This window comes from Coptis chinensis, chromosome 5, assembly GCF_015680905.1.
Source record: "Coptis chinensis isolate HL-2020 chromosome 5, ASM1568090v1, whole genome shotgun sequence".
Classification (NCBI taxonomy): Eukaryota; Viridiplantae; Streptophyta; class Magnoliopsida; order Ranunculales; family Ranunculaceae; genus Coptis; species Coptis chinensis.
The window spans coordinates 37,678,508-37,690,453 of record NC_141460.1 but is presented as its reverse complement, the minus strand read 5'-3'; the positions used below and the strand labels follow the sequence as shown (position 1 = coordinate 37,690,453).

Genomic DNA, 11,946 nt, shown 5'->3' with positions numbered 1-11,946 from the left:
TTCATGAAGAGGCACTTGTTCTGACACTCTCTTTTGGAGATTATTATTTGCATCGCATATTGGTTTATCTAGGCAACTTAGTAGATGTGATATACTATAACGTATTCAAGAAGCTACAGATTCCTGATTCTGAGATGGTTACCACCAACTCTAACCTGTATGGATTCAGTGGGGACAAAGCTCTGACAGTTGGGGAGATCCAACTACTCGTAGCTACTGGTCCGATAACTCTCATCATAAACTTTGTTGTGGTAAAACTAATACACCCTATCACATGATCTTAGGCAGGACCTGGCTGCACAGACTCCGAGCTGTTCCAAGCACCTATCACCAATGTCTGAAGTTCCTACACAACAGGAAAGTTGAGACAATCAGAAGGGATCAGGTGGCTGCCAAAGTATGCTATGCTATGGCAGCGAAGTAGCCCCCATTCTTTTGAACCATTGGAGGTGGGGAAACCCGCCAAATAGCAATTACTGGTTGAATCCCCTCTCCCGGATCTGGTCCCAAGAGAGAAGGAGGGTCCCCTCAATTGAGCCGTTAGAGGAAGTGGAAATTGTGGGAGGCAGCTACCAAAACCACTTTCATCGGCACCTTGTTGAAGTTCGAAGAGCATCGGGGGCTATAATACATTTTCTTCGAGAACACACGGCGTGTTTGCTTGGTCATTCGAAGAAATGTCAAGAATTGACCCCCGTGGCATGCCACCGCTCAATGTCTCTGATGATCTTGATGAGTAGTCAAGCAAAAACCGAGAAGGATAGGTCTTGACGGGTCCAAAGCGGTAAAAGCCGGTTGAAAAACTAATGACAACTAATTTTCTCGGGGAGATTAATTTCCCACGGATCTCTAATATTGTCCCAGCCAAGTAAGAAGAATGGGTCATGGAGAATATGTATCGACTTCATGAATCTAAACCGCGCATGTCCGAAAGACAGTTACCCTCTACCGCGGATTGACAAATTGGTAGATCACGGCGGCCGGGACATGAACCGTTATCTTTCCACGGATGGGTCATCCGCTACAACCGAGATCCCATTGCATAAGGAAGACCACAAGCATGCAAGTTTCATTAACCGAGGATGGCCCTCATGTTATCGGTCATGCCATTGGATTGAAAATCACGCGGGCCCGCGCACCGGTAGCAGTGAACAAAATATTTGAAAAATTAATAGGAGACATTGTGGAAGTGTACGTAGAAGATTTCCTAATCAAGAGTCTGAAACGGGGAGATCATCTCTCCTACTTGAAACGTGCATTTGACATTCTCCGAAAGTATCGCATAAAACTCAACTCTGCGAAATGTGCTTTCACTGTATCGTCAGGGAAGTTTTTAGGGTATCTGGTTACTAAGCAAGGAATCGAGGCAAACCCATATCAGATCCGGGCGCTCATAGAAATGCATTCACCTAAGAATATGAAAGAGGTTCAAAAAATTATAGGTAGGTTAACAGCTCTAAACAGGTTTATCTCCAAGAGTTTAGATAAGTGCAAACCTCTGTTTCAGTTACTTAGAAAAAATACCTCCTTTGCATGGACGAAAGAATGCCAAAAAGTATTCAGTCAGCTCAAAACATTCCTAGGGGCACCACCAATCCTTTCCAAACCAATTGAGGGAGAAGTTTTGGGTCTTTATCTCTGTTCATCTATCTACGGTATCAGTTCTGTACTACTGATACGTGTGGATGAAAAAAAAAAGTTGAAAAACATGTCTATTTCTTGAGCCGAACGCTCCTACCAGCATAAACAAGATATCTTAAACTCGAAAGAGTCATTTTAGCCCTTATTTTTGTAGCAGAGAAGTTATGACCGTACTTCCAGTCCCACATGATAAGTACCCAAAACTGTGTTTTAAACCCTGTGGAGACATTACATTTAGGTTAATTATGTGTTTAATAAATGTAAATTAATTGTATTTTCATGTTTTCACAGGTTTCAATAGACAATGATAAAATACACACAGAACCTGCGTTTTAGCATGAAATCTGACCGAATAAAGCTTGGACTTGAAATCTTCAGTATTAGCTCATTTAAAGCTTTAAACTGCCAAAGAAAGCTCATAGACTCGAGAGAACCATGAAACAAGTTGAAGAATCCAAACTTGAGTCCCTAAGCCGCCTAAAGAAGGGATTTTAGTCAAAGCCCGACCTAAATCGGCCGAAGTCGAGGAGAAAACTTCAAACGGCGATATCTTCCGTCTCCTAACTCTGATTCAAGCATTGACTAGCTAAAATGATCGTTGGCAGAAAACTCTACGTAATGAATATCCAACTTCCAAAAAATGGTCGTACAGTTTGGAATATGAAGATAAAGCCAAAGCCTGTTACTATTTACTCAAGCCCATTACTATTCCAGAGAATATTTCTAGAATATTTCTTAAAATATTTCTAGAATATTCCCTAGGATATTATATTTTATTTGTAACCGTTAGATTTAGATTAGATGGATTGAATCTAGACCGTCAGAAAAACTATAAATAGAAGGGTCTAGTTTTAGTTTTTCTTATGGAATGGTTAGCATTCAATCAGTAGGAGTAAAGTAGTTTACTGCTTTCCTAGTGTAATGAAGAATTTAATTTCCAGTTTTTAATTAAAATGTTTTTAATTCAGTTTTATTTTCTGTTAATTAGAATAAAACTTTAGTTATGTGATCTCAGAGCAGAAACTCTGCCCGAGTGAGAATTATACCCGTTTGGGGAGTTAATAAAACTCATGTGAGGGAAAATCTTCGTTGTTGGTTTGGTAAGTTGTTTAGGAAAAACAACTAGACCTACATCATATCCCAAAATGATAGTTGGTATAGTGTCTAGTTAGGGATCAAAGTGATGAGCTTAGAGATAAGTCATTGCTTTGGTTCCACAAGACAGATGTATGAGCTTAGAGATGAGCCATACATGTTAGGGATCAAGTTTTCTTCTATTAGACTTGTCTATGAGTTCTAGGAAGAATAAAATGAACTTATCAAACAATAAAACTTATTAAAATCATTGAGATGAAATATTTTGCAATTTTATTGAAATGTGAACGAAATGACAAACCCGACCGCTGTTTTACAGTCAGATCAATGGCGCCGCTGCATTTTCCGTAAAATTTGCAAAATAAATTAATTTGGTCACAACACTCCATAATCATTTCTATTCCCTCCACAATTTTTCATTTTCCTCTAACAATAATTCAAATTAAATTAAAAAACCCTCAAAATCTGCCATTTTGTGGTTATGGGCCTACTTTTGGGCCTTTCCTTCTCCTTAAAAAAAAAAAAAACGCACCCACTCTTTCTTCTCTTCTTCCCCTCCTTCTCTTCTTCTCTGACAAACTCCTCCCTCTTCTTCTTCTACTAAACTAAACTTCATCTCGCCCCTAAATTTCCTTGTGTTTTCTTAAATTCTCTTCTCTTACCTATTAATTCCTTGCTTCTCATCTATATTTCCTTTTGTTGAAGGTGCTGCTGCTGCAACTGGATTGGAGTTGGGTTGTTGCGATGGTAAATAACAAAGAAGTCGGTGGACGGTGGTGCTGTGCTGATTGATGAATGAAGATGGTGGTTATTCATGTGAGAAGCTGATGGTGATTTGGTGCTGTTGGTTGTGTCGAGATGGATGTACTGGCGAAGGAGCTGCTGGGATGATGCTAGTGGTGACGGTCGTGCTGCTTGAGGAAGGTGGAGATCGGTGATGCTGGATTGAGACAGTGGTGTCTGGTCGTGCAAGGTCTATGGTGAAGTGAAGGTGGCCGGCATTGCATGGCTGGTGGCTTGGGGTCAGTTCGAGTGATGGTGGCTTGAGGTCAGCTAGAGGGCTTCGGTGCTGGTGGCTGTGTTATTCGATGGTGCTGTTGGTTGTGTTGAGATGGATGCCTGGAGATGGTGTTGTTGGGGTGACTGATGGTGGTTGTTTATGATGATTGGTGGTTTGAGTAAATGGTGGAGTTGACGTGGTGTTTATAGCAGATGGTGCTGCTGCGTGTCTGCCATCTGTGAGTGGCAGTGCTATTGTGTTCTTGATGATGCCTCTGTTTCTGTGTTGTTGTAGTGGAACAGTTTGCAAGTCAGGACTTTTGTTGTCACAAATTTTGTTTTTCGGCTGATATGCGAACTGATGATTGGCAGTGGAGTTGTGCAGAAGCTGAAAAGGTCCTACTGAGAGGGTTGACTGGAATATGTCGGTTCATTTTTTATTGATATGATAAGAGTGGTAACTGTGTTTTGACTTGAAGGTGTTGTGTGAGTGTCGTGTTGTGTTGAATAGGTGATTAATAGTCGGTGTAGGTAGTTGTTGATTTATAGTGAGTTTTGACTCTGTGTTTAGTGAGATTGATGTGGCTCTCACCTAACCTAAGCAATTACTCTAACCGTGAGATTGTCGAATGTAATGAGTTGAGTCATGTTTGTGTGCATGCTGCACGAGGGATGTGCGCACATACCACTAAAAATAAAATAAATAAATAAATAATAATAATTATTAATAAATTAAATAATTAATTAATTAATTAATAAATTAAATTAAATTAATAATAATAATAATAATAATAATAATACTACGTAAATAATAACTAAATAATAATTTTGTGTGTGGGCGTTTAAGACTTACACCTAACTATCGCAAGGATTTTGGACTAAATGATTTGGGGACTGCCCCTAATGCCTACTCCCACACTTGATTATGCCGAAGGCACACGGATTGTTGCACGTTTGTTTTGATTATTTATAAAATTCGTTATCAGTATCAATTTAAAAAATCTTAATTAATAAGTTACTAAATTAAGTGTTAAATATTAGTTAGATTTTTTTTTTTTACTTATGTAAGTATTTCTATATTCGTGTAATCAATCAAAGCCCTCGAAGGCCCACATTGTAACTTATTGGCCTTGTGCCACCATTTCAGCCTGGTTTGTGAGCTTCTATATGTTTGTAATAATTTTCTCAATAACGGTGAGTGGCATTGACTCTAACTCACAACAGTCAATGGCCACTTAAGTCATCTTCAACCCAAGTGTGTGTAAGCACAACTTGGGAATGTACGTTTTCTTTTATCTCTCTCTTGAATCTCCTGTCAAAGGATTATATGCAGTTTCCAAGTATTATTACGCTACTTAAACGAAACTCAATCTTAACCTTTTGGAAATAATATAATAGCATGTTTAGAATTGTGATTTAACGTTAATGCATGTTTACAATGTATGATTAGCAAACATGATTAGAATTCAAATTTTATGAATGCTTTATAATTTTGCAAACATGATCAACTTTAAACACATGCTTTTATATCGGGTATATGAACCATACTTTTAGGGAATCTACCACATGCAAAAATTCTACCATCACGGTAAATCAAAATGTAGACCACCCGAGAGTAACAAACCTTGACTCTTGCATACAAGAGATAAATCAATCATTTCCGTTGTTGAGACCAATCTCTTGAATGAGTATCTAAAAAAATGTTAATTTGTCCTATTTTACATATCTAAGCTTCACGAAGGACAATTTCTAATGATTTTTTTTTCTATCTCGACACGAGTATGTAAAAATGCCATTTTGTGGGGGTACTCGTTACACCCCCCAAATCTTTCAACTATTACCTAATAGTTGATCCAGAAACATGCCACCCCGTTTTCATCTTGTTTGGGGGTGTGCATAGTCTAGGGGAATCTGACGTAAAAAGACCCCACATATCTGGTCTCGGGAATCTGACTTAAAAAGACCCAACATAAAGTCTTGAGTATCTAACTTTAAATAACTCATTTTCCGTTACATTCAAGTAACACCACAATAAGGTAACCGCGCCCTTCTATTTGGAGAGATAGATGTAAGCATCGGTTCCTTCGTCCAAATAACTCGTGTATTCCAATTTAGTACCTGATGGGTGGTAGGGTAATGTTTATCAACGACGCGAGTTTATTTGTTCAACATATTAGAGAATAATCTGTATTTGCTAAATCATTCCACCATCTGGGTGCGAATGCCAAGGGTTTCTACAAACCCTTATACTTGATAAAAGTCTTAGGAATCTGACTATAAACGACCTAAATTTTTATGTCTATATATGTGTGTATTTTGGTTGTTTTCTTTGATTGGTGTGTGATAAAACATAAAATGAATAGTTTACCTACGAAATGAACGATAAAACTCAATACGTAAGTAAACTAAAACTTAACTTAAACTTTTGGGTCTATGTTTTATCAAAGATTCTACTCTCAATCCTATGAGATATAGTGGAGTAGAGTGATTCGTTCCACTCTTAGTCCTTCCGCATGCTATGTTCTCAAGTGTAAGTACTCTAAACTTAAAGTCTAATGAGAGATTTACGAAAAAGGCAACTAGACTACGATGCAACTACCCACGAAATGCAACTAGTCGACGATGGGAATAACTAAGGGAATGCTACGTTGATTCGATGATAAGGGAGTTAGGGGAATTGATTCCACCTTAACTTCGACTTAATCCCATTAACTACAAATCGTCAGAATCGAATTGAATCGCTTCGAAACAATTGGTTCTTCCTAATCCCTAATTACACATGGCATTTCTACCAATTAATAACTAGCATGTGAACGATTAAACCCATTCTCATGGTGAACTAAACGTTTCTAGAGTGGAAAAGAAATTACGACGAATCTACGTTAATTGGAATCAAGCTTTCATCGAGGTTTCTCAACCCCCTCTAATAGAAGTTTAGCCGAGAATCATTACGCAATCATTTCCGATTAAAGTTAAACTAAACATGATATAAAGAATTGAAATTTACTTAATTAAACAATAATGAAATCTAATTTAATGGCTCAAATGAAATAAGGACAAGAATTGAAATTAGATCTAGAAATGGAAATGACAAAATCGAAATTGATAAAAATACTACTTTATTGATCTAATCAAAATGAAGAACAAGATTCAAATGTTTAATCTAATACAATAATTGAAATTAATCTACATGAAAAACTAGATCTAGAATTCATTAATGGAGGCTACTAATCTAATCTATTTCTAGGTCTAACTATCTACCATTAACTAACTACCATTAACAAAGAGCTAAGCTTTTGTTTTTATACATTCAGATCCAAAAATCGTGCATGGGCTTGGAGCCATGTTTTGGGCCAGAGAATCAGGCCCAAAACCCAATTCTTCAAATCAAAAGGCCCTCTTCACTGCAGTTGGCTTCAACAGACTTTCCGTCCACTTCTACTCCTTTGATTTGGTTAAGGCTTAGACCATTGGAAAGATCTTTCCGAGCCGTCGTTTTGACATAAGGTAGGCCCCATTCCGAGGTCCGAGTCCAAAGATATGTCCTTCGGAGTTCTCACTGACTTTGTGTCTTTGTTTCGCCCGCCGACTTTTCAAATTTTTGACCGGGCTTTTTAGAAAGGCTTTGTCTTCTCGAAACTTGGCCTTTAATCACGGAACTCCTTAGTAACCCGACCTTTGCTCCTTTATCTCGCTAAAAGTGGCACCTTTCTCGCACATAATGGACTTTGAAGCCCGAAATGCATAAAACACGTGTCGTGTTAACTCTTAATTATTACTCACATAATTGGTCTAAAAGTATGATTAAAGGGTTAAAACTACGTTTTGGGCTCTATCGATCGGTGCTATTTTCAATTTTCTTGAGTTTCAAAATTTAATTTTGCTCACGCTTTCTTAGGTAATTTCTTTCCTTATCTCTCTTGATACTTTGAGGACAAATCATTCATCTATTTGGGGGTGGGAGATAAACATTTTGCAAAAATTAGGCACTTTTAGGTTATTTATTTTTCGTTATTACTAAAAATTAAAAAAAATAGTAAAAAATTAGTTAGTCATATTTAGTAATAAAGATCTTGTTTCCTTTTATATGATCGATGAAAATTTTCTAGAAATCTCCAATTAGCATTAAAATTAGGATTGGTTCTTAGAAACTTATGTTAATACGTATGCAATAGTTTTTACATCTTTTCATGAATATTCATATAATGAGTGTCAATGACTGTACATAGCAGTAAGTTTCTGGGACCAACGGTTAGAATACTTAAATTCCAAATCCAGTGAGAATCTAGCCAAAAAGCCTCAAAATAAGTGTATCTGAGTAATGACCCAAGGATGAAGCAATTCTGAGTAGAAAGAAATCACAGGTCCACTTGCTTGGTCACTATACCATATTCTAGGCGAGAATTTAGGCATTCTTTAGACCGATATAGCCAAATAAAAAAATATATACAAACCCAAAAAAAAAAAAAAAAAATATATATATATATATATTTTTCCCCTAGTTTTCCCCGTTGAGCCTTTATATTAGCCATTTCATTTTTCAACCATTATTTCCTTACCCATATCCATATTTGATGAGTTTGAGAAATATGATGAAGAGCATAAAAAAGAAGGGAAAAGACCTATACAAATACGAAAATTCGTTCTATCAGTTGGCGCCGATTGATGAATCTAGTTAGCTGTGTCAAAACCAAGAAAAAGTAAATTCAATGAAAGAATCAAAGTTATAAACTCCAAAAATAAAATCAAATGGAGTAGAAAAGCCAAAAAGGGCGAAGTATGGAACAGTTTTGAAACAGATGAACACTAGGTTTTCTCCAGTAATTATATATTTGAAGACCATATTTTCTCTAACTCATTGTTTTGTTATCTCTTCCATTCCTTCTAAACCATTTCCTAAGCCCCATAATATCTAATAAAAGTCTTCTAGCTCAATTAGGATAGGTTAATGCGATAGTAAGTGATAGACGTGATTGATCGACCTCGGCTTCCTTGGACATCATTGAGAATGTGAGAAAACGTGTGCCCACTGCACACTGGAGTAAGCAAAACTTAAGTGAAAAATATGAGAGAATTTGTGTTTTGACACATACCTGTGAGAACCTACTTAAAGACGCTCTCCGAAGGATCCAGAAACGGCCCTGTTTGTACATTTCATTGTAAAGTTCACTGCATGCATATTCATATGTAGATGTTTTGATTATTGTACATTTATTAACGTAGGAATTAATCTTCATTCCCCGCTAGTGAGATGTATAGATATCTGATATCTAATATCTAATTTAGGGAACAAGCTTTTGTTATTGAGTCGTTGTAGTATAGGTGAAGTTTGTGGGTATCTTCTCTGGAAAACTCTCACGAGGTTAACACTTGTCCACTAGGGAATTCCTAGTGGTTTAAGGCCTTGTTGCATACGGTCAATGCAATCGCACTCTGCGAAACAAGAATTAGCTTAAGACTATACATTTTTGGCCACTTATCTATTTTAGTGTCTCTTCTTTGCTTGAGGACAACCAAAGTGTTGTTTGGGGGTGGTTGATAAGTACCCAAAACTGTGTTTCAAACCCCGTGGAGACATTACATTTAGGTCAATTATGTGTTTAATAAATGTAAATTAATTGTATTTTCATGTTTTCACAGGTTTCAATAGACAATGATAAAATACACACAGAACCTGCGTTTTAGCATGAAATATAGCCGAATAAAGCTTGGACTTGAAATCTTCAGTATCAGCTCATTTAAAGCTTTAAACTGCCAGCAAAGCTCATAGACTCAGAGAACCATGAAACAAGTTGAAGAATCCAAACTTGAGTCCCTAAGCCAGCTAAAGAAGAGATTTTGGTCAAACTGACCTAAATCAGGCCGAAAGTCAGGAGAAAACTTCAAATGACGATATCTTCCGTCTCCTAACTCTGATTCAAGCATTCGACTAGCTAAAATGATCAGTCGCAGAAAACTCTACGTAACGGTATCCAGCTTCCAAAAAATGGTCGTACAGTTTGGAATATGAAGATAAAGCCAAAGCCTGTTACTATTTAGTCAAGCCCATTACTATTCCAGAGAATATTTCTAGAATATTCCTTAAAATATTTCTAGAATATTCCCTAGAATATTCCCTGGGATATTATATTTTATTTGTAACCGTTAGATTTAGATTAGATGGATTGAATCTAGACCGTCAGAAAAACTATAAATAGAAGGGTCTAGTTTTAGTTTTTCTTATGAAATGGTTAGCATTCCATCAGTAGGAGTAAAGTAGTTTACTGCTTTCCTAGTGTAATGAAGAATTTAATTTCCAGTTTTTAATTAAAATGTTTTTAATTCAGTTTTATTTTCTGTTAATTAGAATAAAACTTTAGTTATGTGATCTCGAGCGTAAACTCACTGCCCGAAAGTGAGAATTATATCCGTTTGGGGAGTTAATAAAACTCATGTGAGGGAAAATCTTCGTTGTTGGTTTGGTAAGTTGTTTAGGAAGAACAACTAGACCTACATCATATCCCAAAATGATAGTTGGTGTAGTGTCTAGTTAGGGATCAAAGTGATGAGCTTAGAGATAAGTCATTGCTTTGGTTCCACTTGCTAGCATGTATGAGCTTAGAGATGAGCCCTACATGTTAGGAATCAAGTTTTCTTCTATTAGACTTGTCTATGAGTTCTAGAAAGAATAAATTTCACTACTACAGAATCACACTTATACCACTGTTTTTAAGTGTGGTATAAATATATTTACCACTGTTATGCAACCGTGACAATAGGTGGTGTGGTATATGATAATAACAAAACTGTGGTATATATGTTTAACGGATACCATGGTTTTTCAAAAAACCGTGGTTTGTATGCCCATTATATACCACAATTGTCAACAGAACCGTGGCATATAAACTATTGAAACCGTGGTTTATATAAGTGTATGTGTTATAATATCGTGGTATATAGTTATATTAAACACTACGGTTTATGCCAAACCATGGTATATATATATATTTTTTATTTAATAATAATATTAGTAACAGTCTTCCACTTAAAACCGAACTGCATAACAAAATTTACATACACCCTCATTATAACATTTCCTTCTTCCCAACAAATTCCAAAATGTACAATAAACTATCAAACATTGCAAAAAATATAATAATAATAATAAAAAAACTTCCATTAATTTTTTGAGTGCACTAAGAAAACAAATTTCAAATTCCTTTTCATAAATTAAAAGGTAAGACTCATAAATTAAACCGGAGGGTCCTAACATAGCTAAAACTCATCCTCATTCGCTCCCTAATAAAACACCCCCTTTTCCTTGGATGAATTGAATAATATCGGGTCAAACATCGCCAAGTTCATCTTGTGTGTAGCCTCCTTCAGTTCTAAATTTGTCATCTGGATGAGTTAAAACACAACATGTGAGAGTTACTATATAAGAATAAAGGAGAGAGAATGTGCTATTATGAAGCATCTCCTGACCTTCAAATTCCTTATCATACATGTTGGTCTAAAAAGGAGTGTTAGTAGATATAGATTGTACATGTTGGTCTTTATGTTTTTGCATTCAATAGAGTTGTCAAAATTCACCATTCCTAAAGAGATTAAAGGATGTCCAAGTTTCATAGTGGATGACATTAATGAAAATGGGGGGATGAGGGTGTTAGTCTACATACTCCAACAAAAATATCTTCATATGAGAAGTAAAAAACTAAAAATAGATTCAATTTGTATTCTATCTTCTATATTTAGTGCCAAGTGTCAACTCTAAAAGCCTATTGTGTTCTCATCTTAAAGTTCATCAAATACTGTGGAAACCTAGACTGAAATCGACTCCACGAAAATGAAAGGTGACAGGTTGGTTGCCAAGTCATACAAATCTTCCTCGCTCTTGATATCATCTTCAAAAGACTCACAAACACAAGACAAGTAAAAGCATGCAGAAGTGAATATGCACCACCCTAGGCCATTCCATTTAATTACTATATTGGTGATATAGTTTGTGGATCAAAGACCAATAGTGTTGGTGAGGATGATCCAATTAAAGCAAATAGAAGAACAGTTAGACAAAAAAATTCTTTGACGGCTTCTCTTCTTAACTAGACCAGATGCCAAAGTAAGAATGGCTGACATAACATCTATTTAAGAGCTTCCTAGAGTCAAGTACTAATTTAAAGTAGACAAGGATACACAATTAACTTAAGACATGAAAAAACCCAAATATTGTCA

The 11,946-nt window shown here is 36.2% G+C and overlaps 1 long non-coding RNA gene across 1 annotated transcript; it reads left to right on the top strand.

Moving 5' to 3' along the window:
* The first annotated feature begins 2,342 nt into the window (after window positions 1–2,342).
* LOC147497450 (uncharacterized) lies at window positions 2,343–4,646 on the top strand. The gene is made up of 2 exons (XR_015195129.1): window positions 2,343–2,741; window positions 3,442–4,646. It is a non-coding gene; the product is annotated as an uncharacterized LOC147497450 (long non-coding RNA).
* Window positions 4,647–11,946: the final 7,300 nt, after the last annotated feature.